Here is a 13,332-nt window from a genome sequence, read left to right as displayed (position 1 = left end):
TGAAGTCTCCTAGGAGAATGGTGTTTAGCTTGATATACAGGCACTCCATACTAGTAAGGTAGGAGATATAGGCTGAATGCGATATAGAGGGTGTACTATGGTTAGGTATGATGTGATAAGGTGTTGTTCTTCATGCTTATCACTGCTGCAGTAGCTGAAGCTATATGGGTTAGATCCTGTATAGGATATAACAGCCAGCTAGCTTTCAAAGCTTCAGGACACCTTTCATGTATCCAAAGCATTAGCAAGCTTGAGCTGAGATAACTAAAAGTTAGGTTTATATGCCAAGCCCATCAGAGATTTCATGCTGCTGAAGAGTATGCTCCTCTGTGGGCTCTCAAGAATTGATGGTCCACTTGTGGTGTTCCATTGCTGATAACATAATTTTCCTTTGTGGAACAACCTTGCACATATTATTTTCTTTGTTTAAACTTATTTTCCTCTTCGGGAAAGTATATTTTAAGCTGGTAGTATGTGTTTTTGTTGACTGTCAGTCTTTTTTTAAGAATATGGAGACACCTCCAACTTTAGTGCATTCGTATAATACACTGGGCCTGTATGAGTGATAAGCGTTGAAGCCCTGAACTGCTGGAATTCTTTCACTGGTCTTGGACAAGGTCCTTGTAACAATCATATATCAACACTTTTCAGGATCAGTAGTGTTTGTAGGTTGTGGAGGGTTTGTGAAAGCTCCTAGCACTGAGCAACAAAAACCTTAATGCTACACAGTTTCTGTTTAGGTAAGCTGGAAGCTTTAAAATTCTACATAGCCTAAAAGGCACTAGGGGGATGGACAAGGTTTAAGCCAATGTATGAAAGTCTTTGGGACAGTGGTGCAGGCCATCCCTGGAAAAGCAATTAGGACTGTCTGCCATCTCCTCCCAGGCTGATATATATTGTACCATCCCTTTAGAATGTCATTAGAATCTAAGCCAATTGTTGAAGTCAATTATCTTTTGTTTGTATTGCAACATCATTTATGATGATTTTACAATGCTGCTCAAGGCTAGGTTCTTACCTGATTTGTACATATATTCTGACAGCTCCATCATGTCTCTTTCATATAGTCAAGGTAAAAATGTCTCAAAGCATTGACACCCCACATGTAGTATGACCATATTTTATATGTACTTCTGGTGCAAAGACCTAAGTACATTCATAACATGGCAAATTCTGGCACCTGACAGGCAATTAACCCTGACCCTCTCTTTCCACATCGTAGTGAGTGACACACATACATCTCACTATGGAGTCACCTATAACTAGGATATTGGATTGTGAGCTGGTTTGCCTTATGGACTGACTTGAGACAATGTGACTCTTGGATGTATGTTTCATTCTGGGTGCTGCCTACATTGTGTGTTTGTGAGGCTGCTAAAGGCACTTGTTTCTTAGGTTATATTTAGGAAGTCTTTGTGGTTTAGATAGGCTACTTTTATGAGTCTTTAAATATGGTGATTTATATGTTTGGTCTGAGCTGTGTGTGATTAGTTTAGTGTGGTGATGTGTGGTACTGTCAATATGCTCATTATTTGTAGAGGTTATGTGTTAGAACTTTGCTTCCAGTAACATTATAAAACTATATCTCTCACACAGTGTGTCATTTGTTTAAATAGTAGATGATTGTCAGTAAATTTGAGACAATTGTTAGATTGTTTCAGGATGCCCATTTAATCCAGACTGGCAACAGAGATGGATGGAAAGTGCAAATCCATGACTCCAGTTGCTTACTAATGTAGGCTGAAGTGGGAGTAGTGCTTATGAGGTTATGAGAGATGATTTACAGAAGTGCATTCTGTTTAAAATGAACAATCTAAGTCTAGTCTAAAACAATCTAAGTTTATACATAGAACAATGTGCCTGTTAAAGCAAATCAGGGCTTCGTTGTGCAACTACTAATCATTAACTGCACTACGAGTACCAAGTGCCAGAAGCTATACAGCATACAGTTAAACACAGCTGTGCAGTGAGCAGGTGACTTAGATCAGCAAAGAAATATTAAAAATATTAAAAGTAGCTGACTGCCAAATAGCAAAACAGCACATTTCCAGGTTCTACAGCATTCAGTTGTCTATAAATGGTTAAGTAATTTCTCTGCTCTCACTACAGCTAAACCAAAGCAGTTCTTACTCACATTACAATAAATACCAAAAATAAATAAAGAACTATCATAATAACTCAATTAGAATACAAAGTGTACTTATCAAAAGTGTTTCAAGGCTGGTACTTTGTCAAATCTGGTGTAAATTGTCACAATCAGGAGCATGATTGCTTAGCATTGTTTAGCTCTGAGTGAATGAGCACAAGGGCATGTAAATGTTAGCAACCTATAATAGCACAGAAAAGGTAAAAGTATTCAAAAGAGTGCAGTCGCCAATAGTAAAATAACATATGTCAAAGTTCTACAGCAATCAAAGGCCTAGAAATGGCTAGGTTTCTTCTCTGTTTTCCTTACAGGTAAATCAAAGCACTTGTTTCTCACACTACAACAAATATCAAAATAAGTGCAGTGCTATCACAATAGCTCATTAAGAATGCAAAGTATGATTATAGTGGTTATTTCAAGGTTGGTACTGTATGTCAAATCTGGTATAAATCTGTCAAAGTCTGTAGTGTGGTTGCTGAGCTTTGAGTGAATAAGCACAAGGCCACTCAAATGTGTGGTCCTGTGTGTGCAAAAATTAACATGCTGGGTGCTTAAGTTGCTTTTGTCTACCAGAAGTTGCACACGGTATGTGATCTATCTGAAGCCTTCCTCATCCCCCTACCTACTCCTATCAGCACAGTTCTATGATTAAAGCTTGGGTCAGTAGTACTGCAGTTATCATGCTAACCCTATTTACCATGGAGTTGGCTGAATAGCAATTTTGTAGTATTAATAAGCGCTTTGTAATGATTAAGACCCTAATTCTTGCAACCTGTACAATAACTATATATTTTTTTATTTCTAATAACCTTGACTACATTACTCATTAATTTAGCCCAGTGAATAAAGAATAAATATATAAAAATAAATAAAATATGCCTACAGTCTATTAACTTTGTTATATGTTTTATTTGGTTCTGAAAAATCAGAGTTTGGTTGTAATCAACCACAAATGACCACAAATTTCCATCTCCTTCATATCCCATAGAACTCAACATTATCCCAGAGAAGAAGCTTCCATTATCAATGACCCAGCTTGTGAAGTTCACAATGAGGAGTGGAGATTGATGGCTGAGCAGCTAACAGCTAGAGGCACTATTTTTATTTTGGTTATCTCTTAGGGTTGAAATGCACAATATCAACATCAATGTGCATTGCACATAGTGAGAGACTGACATTCATCCGCACACTGTTGGTTGATGCCTACATTCATAGAGAGTTATTTAACATGTGATCCAATAAACCACCGAGGAGCCTTGTCCAACTTCCAATTACTGCAAAGCACTGACTGGTTAAGAGACCTCCTCAGAGTCACACACTAGGCAAATGGAGACTAAGGGAATAAAATCATAGACTACAAGAATCAGCATGTTAAGTTGTTAACAGCTTATAGATGTAATCCAATGCGCTGACTGTCTGAGAAAAAATATATTTTTTATCTATTTGTTGACTAGGTAAGCTCTGTGGACACAATTTTACACATTCAAAGGCGGCTCAGGAGAACTATTTGGCTAAGCGACTAGTGCATAGTCACACAGTAGCAAAGGATGGTGGAAGGGCACAGGAAGTAGCTCATTAACAGCTCTGAGTTTTAGTCCTCTCTGTTCATTCACTTATAAAAAAACTGTGAAACCTTACACCCAGTCAGACTACATACATTCTTAGCATCAGAAGTGTATTCTAAAAATCAAGATAAAAAGCTTAATCCAAAGAAACCCATCTAGGTTGCAAATTTGCAAATAGTAGACCCTATTAATAAAATAAATTTGGCAACATGCTTAGCAGCCCCCCCTTTTTAAGCAAAAAAAAAAAAATATATATATATATATATATATATATATATATGTGTGTGTGTGTGTGTGTGTGTGTGTGTGTGTGTGTGTGTGTGTGTGTGTGTATATATATATATATATATATATATATATATATACTTTTCTTTTTTTTTTTTTTCCTCCAAATTTCTCTGAAGTTCACAAATAGTATATGTTTTGGAATGCATGAAAGCTGAATGCATGTTATCAGCAGGACTTTTGTTTAGTCAAATTTCAATTTTCATATGACTCCAAAAATGCCCCTTTTGGACACTTGTTTATTCACATACTCTTAAGGAGTTGTGCAGAGGTGTGAACATTATGCCTGTTTACATAATCAGCCAATTCCCTCAGACTATATAAATTACTATAGTGGTACAAGTGAACATTTTCTTCCTTATAGTATTGTCACCTCACAGCAAGAAGCACCCCAGTTTGATTCTCAGTTGGGGTGCCTTCTGTCTGGAGTCTGCATGCCCTCCCTGTGTTCGCATGGGTTTTCTCCGGGCGCTCCGGTTTCCTCCCATATTCCAAAGTCATGCAGTAGCTGGACAGGACACTCTAAATTGGCCATAGGTGTGAGTATGCATGTGAGTGTGTGGTGTGGAAGAACTACCGTGGCAGGACAAGCCACCTGGTGGTATAAACCTTGGCTCTAGATGATTCCATTGTTGAAGTAACACCCTGACTCCATGGGCAAAAATGGAAAAATGGGTTGTAGATGGATGGATTTTCTTCCTTATCATTTAAGGTTTCTGCTGATACCATGTGATAGTTTTTAAGCTTTATTTTTGTAGTAATAATTGTGGCAGTAACAACGTAAATGTGAACATTTTGCACATCTTAATAAAGACACAGTTAGCAGTGCAAAGCATTAAATTAACAGTGAGAGAGAATTTTTGTCTCCCACCATGACATTTCAAATGATGCCACTCAATAATAAGTTAACTCAGAAATATATAAATTGAAAATATATACAAAGGACAAACAAGCAATTGTCCATTTTTTAGGACAGACCCAGGAAGTGTCACAATTCTGCTAAGCATCCATTAGGCAGCACGATCAGAGTGGCAAAACAAATAAGCTCTTGCTAACATTGCTTTTGCAATGCAACATGTTTCATTATGTTAAAAACAACTTGTGAGATAGGCCCTAATTGCAAAACAGACTTCCAGAACATGCATGCAAAGCAACAGTTCAAAACCTGTTTCTCAGTCCTGCGAAAGGAAAAAAAACAGACATGTACAATAACCCAGCACTACTACTGTGCCTTGATGCAGTGTTGTGCCTAATTCATCTAGCACCTGGTGCTGCTCCCCAACAGGTATCCCCTAACTCTATGATGAAGAGCAAAAAACCAAAAATACAAAAAACAACTAGCTTGTTATAGATACAATACCGCCCAGAAAGTGCTTCAGTACTTCAGCTTTGACTGCAATTTCTATATCGTCATTCATTTCTAAATGCCAATACTGCAGTAAAGCCCCAACAGCAACTGCTGATTGCAAGCCCTAATACCTTGTGCCAGGGGTGGCTGCCACTTTGCTCTACCCAAACTTCACTTGCACCTTAATGTCATGATATGGAATTAAATATCTTCTTGTTTTGATCAGTGGCTAAACAGGTAACACATCTTAGACTCTGAGGAGATGTCATGGATGCCAAGATCGGGAGATTGTGAGTTCTAGTTCTATCTCCATACCAAGTGCTTGGACTTATGTGTCAGTATTGATACTACAGCGTGGCTTTAGATGGTGGTTGTCCTTTGCATGAGATTTTAACATTGAGGTTTCTTTACCTGAGCTGGTGGTAGTTCAAGAGAATGTAACAGGTCACATTGATAACAGGAAGGCCTTTTTTGAAAACATAAATTAGAAAACAAGTACATTGCTGTTTAACAATGAAACCTTATCCAGTGCATATAATATTTTAATTGAAAGCCAAACATTTTCTTTCCTTGGTGTCCTGATCAAATGTTCTCTATTTATACATCAGCTAGAGTCTCCCTGAAAACAGGTACTTGCCAGTGTTGGGAGATTGGCATAATGGTTAAGGTGTTTACCTTACAGACGCAAAGTACAGGGTTTAATTCTCATATGGAGTAACTGGCTAGGCTTAAAATAGCCCACAAGGGTAGTTAGCCTAGTACTAGCCCATATAACTAACCATGTCAACTAAATGTAAACAATGACAATAAAATAAACAGGAGGAAAGAAATGTTAAGGAAGAAGTACTGCAAGCATTAGTAGCATTTTATTTTAATTCTTAGTGGCTATAAAAAGTATTCTTAATGATCTTCACTTCACTGTAAAGCCCAACTTACTAAGGTACATTTTTAACAAAACTACCTATTTTTTGTTTTACTATGACTTAACAGTTAGTAGAGACAGTCAGATGCCTAAAACACTCACTGCAATAAATTAGGTGCCAGTGATAGAAAATTCCTTGCAACAGTACTGAATGCATAAGAAAGCTATGAGCTATAAATCCATGTATTTCTATGTGCTGTTTCCTCCTCGGTCTCAAATAAAAAGGATTACATAGGGTCTGCTGTAGTGCTTAAGGTAATACTGCATGCAAGTTTCATGCCATAGAGGGACAAAGCCATGACTACAGCCCAGGTGACCCAGGTTTGATTAGCAGCTTCAGTGTCTGAGGGCTAGCGTGACAGATGGGAATACCCATGATGGGAGGAGAGCTCACACTCACTCAGATGCCCCTCTTGCTGATCTCCAGCAAAGGCTGTGACAAGTGATGAGTATTGCCAAAGTGAGGCAAAGACATTAGCAGAATCACTGCTGATGGCAGGATGATATGCCATTACACCAGACTGTACATCTGCCCTAAGGATGTCACAGCTACACATGATGAGGGAAATTTAGGGCATAAACCAAAGCACTCCTAGCAACAGTAAGCTGCACCAGGATCCCCAGCCTCCACAATGGCCACAGATCTGGCTGGTGGTTAGCCTGGTGGAAGTAAGGAGGCTCTGTATGACCTGGTGAATGAGGAGAGGACCTTGTTGCAAACTGATGGTCAACCATGGGGACCAAAAACATAACTTAAGGTAATACTGCAGTACTTAAAGTGTCTTACTTTCTTGCCCAACAGGGGTTGAAGAAGCTAATGCTTGAACTAAAGTTAGTTGATTTAGATGCAGTAGGAGAGCCACACAAAGCGGTCGCTCATTGTAAAGACTCATTGCATTGGTGTTCAAAACTCTGAACAAAATAAACTTGCCAAAAAAAATCCCGTTGACTCAAATAACACTTATCTGCAGTCCACACAAACCCAGAATGAAGGAAGCAGGAAAACACTGCAACTTAGACTTTCAATGGCTCTCAGCATTCCACGTTATAAGTCAGGTCTCTTTTCCTATCTAAATACTACTTCAAAGAAAACAAAAGGAGTGGCCAGTCAACAATGTTAATTGAACATTCTGGAAGACTTCTGAGTATTATCAGCAAGGTACGTATTCAATTTCTTTCTCTCTTTCTCTCTCTCTCTCTCCTGTCTGTCATTCTCAGTCTCTCTCTATATCTCTCTCTCTCCCTCACACACAGACACACACACACACACACACACACACACACACACACACGCACAATTATATTGAATGCACTGAATATGCAGAAATATACACTGCCATACTACATCACCATGTAAACAGCTGCATAGATGCAGCTATACCACATAGGGAAAAGTGGAGGGCAAACCCCAGAAACAAATCCACATGATGGAACCATAATATCAACAAGCTTTATAATAAAAGGGAAAGAATTTTGACAAAAATATAGAAGGGTAGTTCCCAGAATGTTAGAATCCTTGTCATTGAAATAAACAATTTAGGAGTTTAATAAAATCTGCAAAAGCCAAATTTGAGGCTAAAATAACTACCCAAACAAAAGACAATCACAATGCATGTTTTAGTTATGCTCATAATCTCAAAAGCAAAACACAGCAATGTGTTGAGCTGATTGTGAACAATGTTACCTATACTGAGGTTGAAGATATAGTGAACCTACTGGCTGATAAATTTAGCTTTAACTTTACCTCTTTCTCCCCTCCGCCTGTCCCTCAAGATATACCTGAAGCTGTCTCACCTCCAGCTATCATACAAGGTAAAGTCCTAAAAGTGCTGTCATAAGCTAAAAATACTGCATTTATGGGTCATGACAATAATTCTGAATGCATTTTAAATAGCATGAAGCATAATTTAGCCACACCCCTAACAACACTGTTCAGTTTTAGCCTCCACACAAGTTTTGTACCAAGTTGCAGTCATACCCCTGCACAAGGGGGAACCTTTCACAGACACAGGCAATTACAGACCTATAAGTATGACCAGCCTCATATGGAAGCCATGTAAAGATTTATCATGGAATTAATCAATCTGGAAGTAGGAAAGCTCCAAACACTGGACCCATCTCAAAGGCAAAATGGAACACACTGCATACCTCAACCTGGCCAAAGTTTTTGACACAATTCCCCCCCTCAGGCACAGGAGAAAAGCTAAATAAACTGTGAATGATCCCCTATGTCATCTGATGGATTGCCAACTGATTCACACATAGGATGCAGATAATCAAAACAGGGGAAGGTACCTCCTCAAAGAGATCACTCACCAGAGGAGTCCCCCATGGTTCTGTGCTGAGATTTCTCCTGTTTGACATCTACTCTTCTGAAGTAAAAGCCAATAACAAAGGGCCCTGACTCACTAAGTTTGCAGATGAAAGTAAGCTAGGAGCAGTCAGTGAATCCTCAAATGAATTAGCCATGACACAGGAAGTTTTGCCTCAAATAAATAACTGGTGTCAAAATCGTGAATGTCAAAAGTGCATTATTTTATCCTTTAGGAAGTCATCTACTTCAGGGAACTACCACATTGACAATACTCCCATAAGTGTTGTCCCAGTTGTTCAAGATTTGGGAACTTTTGCAGACAGTGACTTAACTTTTCACCAACATTGTTGTCCCTCTATATTGCACAGCTTATATACAAAGGGATTGTGTTTAAATCTAGAGATGTTATTATCTCCTTTTCCTCAACGCTCATGATGCCAGTCATTGAATATAATGCCCCATACGGCATGTATCTGTCCAGACACACGCAACAACTGAAACCCCCACAGACATACCTTACTAAAGGGGTACAAGGCATAAACAGCATGTCCTATATGAACCAGCTCATACCCCTGTCACTACACTCAGTATCCTGCAGACTGCTAAGAGGTGACCTTTGCCTGGCATTTAAAGGCATCCTCTGACCAATTACTGATGGAATTATTGCACAACAGCAAGTCAAATGGTATCAGAAATACTTGGTCTACAGGTCTAAACCTCTTCTGCAATATTAACAGAATGGTTTGGAGGAACAGGTATATTTCAAAGAGGATACCACTGCCATGGAACATACTTCCCATCTACATAAAACAAAGTTCATCCCTGTCCATTTCAACAGCAACTTAGCTCTATGGATGGGAAACAGAATATTTACTCTGGGACTGCCCCTGTACTACTAATGGACAGAGGCAGCTACTAAATGTTTTATCCCATGCATAGGACCCCTCAAATTATCTATGGTATGATCCCAGTTATTCTTATTAGGACTAATATATAATTATAGACCATAAGATGGTTATGGCCAATATATAACCAAATATGACAGGTTGTTTTGAGCAAAAAAAGGGAATTTGGATAGCCTTAAAATGGCCCCTGTAAGAGCAGTTAGCCTAGTACTTATCTATGGACCTACCTGCAGTAACAGAACAGCATTTTTAGTTGGTCAGTAATATAGTTCATTCTCATTAATTATGTATTGTTCAGTTGGCTGCAGTTTTTAAAGTTCAGTGTCAGCAGCAATGTTAAGTTGCCTCCTGTCTCACTGTCATTTTTACATCCTAAAAATAAAAATAGAAAATCTTGTTCTTCTTACTACAAACCTGCAACTTTTTCTCTTTCAGTATTTAAATTCAGATACCCAAGAATGATGCAGAATCAGTAGCTCTGATGGAAATGGGAATCATTACTAATATAAAAAAGACGTTTAGCTTTTTTATCTCTGTTATTAACAGAACTTCAGAAACATTCAAAATAAATCTTGTTAACAGCAGGGATGAAAGAGCTATTTTTTTTAAATAAATAAAGACCCTATTTCCTTTTTGACATGTTTTTTTTCCCATACAAGTTTGCTGTTGGAGCAGCATTTGTAATGTATGAAGCATTTGCTTAACAGTGTGAATATGAGCATCCAAACTCTACCAGAGGCTAGTCTTTTACTAACAATTTATACAATCTGCTGCTATCTTCTCCTTGAGGGAGAATGCATGCATTATAACTGTAGCCCCTCACACATATATACATACACAGACCAACAGACACACAGACAAATGCATGCATGCACGCACGCACATGTACACACTCTCACACACACCCACACACCACACACACACACACACACACACACACACACACACACACACACACACACACACACACACACACACACACACACACACACACACACACACACACACACACACACACACACACACACACACACACACACACCAATAAGGTACTTTAAAATGTTTGATTACAGAAATAACAGTGCAGTTAGTTGGCATGACAACAAAGTCTGAATGAATAGTTTCATTATTCAACCTGCCCCAACCCCCAAACTGGATTAATACAACATTTGCAACAGCTCATAAAGAGGATACAGGAGCAATTCTTTCCACTGATATTTGTGGACCTACACATACAAAAATTTCTTTAGTCAATGTAATACCCCCTGACCCCCATCTACAAATGACCTATAAACATCTGAATATAAAGCTTATGCCTGCTGAACCTTATGCTCTAAAGAATGAACAGCTTGAAAAGCTGTTAAATACATAATTCTGACACATTTCTTGTTTATAAGTGTGGCAGAGCAATGTTTCTCTAAGAGCTTTTAAAGCTGTTTTACCTTCTGCTGCTGCTCTTTGCTCAATGCTCTGTCCTCTGTTCATTCCTGTTCATCCCTATTGGGAGACTGACCCTGACAATACTGAGTAATGTTTAACAAAAGCTTGTTAAGCACATTTCTGACATAAGAATTGTGCTTAATAAGCTTGATTTTTTCTGTTTTTTGGAGTGTAATCATGGCATTCCATGTACAGAAATTCTGTTTGATTGTTCTGTTTATATGATTTAGACACAGTAGACACTCCAAACGTCAGAGGATGTTACAGTTTCAGCAAATGTAAAAAGATTGAAGAATAACAACTTTAACTGATAGTGGAATTTTTATCCATCTTTACTATTGCGAGACCTAAGAATTGGTATATTTAAGTTTGAGAGTGCCAGTAGTTTTTGTGAATATCTTTTTTTTTTTTTTTTTTTGCATTCTTTAAAAATGTATTCGGTGAGTCGACAAGCTTCCACTCAGAACTGTAAAATTTTCCAAATTAGGTATACATTACATCTTGGGGTTTAGTTTGGAACTTGATTGGCTATTTCTAGCAACTGATTTATAATTGTGCATTGGAGTTGTTTGAACTTTGTTAGCTTCTGTAAGAATGAGTTTTTCAGAATGAGGGAGATAAGCATTTTTTTTTAATGCACATGCCACGGTCAGTGTAGTTAATATAAACTCTAAAATAAGCACAGCCAGAATGCACAAAGTGATAAAAGCATAGCTCACAAAGTTTCCATCTACTGCTACTTCAGGGAATGTTCTCATAGTCTGTTGGAAATCTTTCTCTATACAGTAATGCAGGAAGTCTACAGTTGTCTGGCTAAGTATAGGCAAGCTGCTAACTGATGTAACAAATCAAGAAAGCATAGATATGTGGTGTGGAATGTCACACCTCTAGCAGCCCACACGCATCCTTGCATTCCAGAGCATTTTTTTTTAATAAACTTAAAAGCATACCTTTCAGCCTCTTAAAGCAAGAAATCTGGACAAAGCCACAAATAATGCGGGCATAAAGGCCCAAAATAGGGACACTTTTTAAATATTTCTCTTGCAAACTTAGAAAGTTGATATATTAACAGGTTTTGCATTAGCGTGAATTTCAGAAAGATGTGAAGTCTGAAACTCTAACATCTGCCATTATTTTCTGACTTTACTTCTCCACTATTTGACAGTGATTTGCCAGAAAGCACAATTTTATTTGAAACAGGCCAAAAATACGAGGCAAAAATCTAGACATCTACGAAAATCTGGAGAGTTGGGAAGTGTGCCTAAAAGCATAAGATAAACAAATTTAAGTATTTTGTGAGCAATAAATGCTAATAAAATTGTACAAACACCAATGTTATCAGTAAGAAGTATCCTTTACAGCAATAACAGTCAGTGCATTTCTTTGCATTTATACTATATTGTAATGCACACAAGCCCAAAGTTATATTGTTTTCTAAACTTTCATTAATAAATTGTCATATCTTGTAAACTATACAACATAGACATATATTGTTAGACACTTTTGTTAACCAGACATAACCTTTGACATGATAGCAAGAAACTCCTCTATGGGTTCATGTTTATTGAGATATTTACAGAAATATGAAAACATATGTTTGATTGTATAATTAACAATATAAATAACACTGAGTATCTCTCACATGTGCAGCTTACATTACAAATATCAGTGACAGTTTCCTTCAGCGATAGCTAAGGTTTCACCTGATGTCATGCAATAGTTTGTAAGTCACTTAGTTTTCTGAAGTATTAAATACATAGAAAATATTGCTTACTGACATAATTTCTAAAAAAAATGTGCAGTAGCTTCAGTATGTTGTGATATAAATGGATATTGACAATGATTTTTCCTGTCTTCCACCATAGCACTTCACACCGTATCCCTCAATAGCATGTAAGTCTTTCATTTATGAAAATATGAACATAAATATGAAAATGTGAGTAATAAGTGGCAAAAAATGATTGATTTATGTACTGTGGAACATCCTAAATTAACAATCATAGTGTGATTTTGTTAATTATTCATTGTGCTTTCTAATACTGCCTAATATTACCTGTAAGTCAATTTGTTAAAGAAGCGAGACCAAAAAAGATCTGGATGCCACAAAGAGCTATTTGTTAGCTCGACAAATGCTAAAAAGGCGCTTTAGGCTTGAATGAGGTAAGTAAACTTACTATTACAGTAATGTTCAGACAGGTCACTGTTGCAGTAGCATTAAGCTATAGGAAGCATATCCTGCAAAAGAATGAACTCTGAGGCACCTTCCATGTTCACCGTGTATCCAAGACAGCACAATGGTGTACTGATATAAAATCAGATATGCAAGCACCAAAAATCATAGCATTCTTGCCTCTCGGAATGAAGGCAATATAGTGGAACAGAAAGTATAAGTCCAGATTTGGAAAAT

Source organism: Protopterus annectens, chromosome 7.part0 (genome assembly GCF_019279795.1).
Source record: "Protopterus annectens isolate FY-2018-M chromosome 7.part0, PAN1.0, whole genome shotgun sequence".
Classification (NCBI taxonomy): domain Eukaryota; kingdom Metazoa; phylum Chordata; order Ceratodontiformes; family Protopteridae; genus Protopterus; species Protopterus annectens.
The sequence above is the reverse complement of the archived record's forward strand: the minus strand, read 5'-3'. Positions refer to the sequence as shown.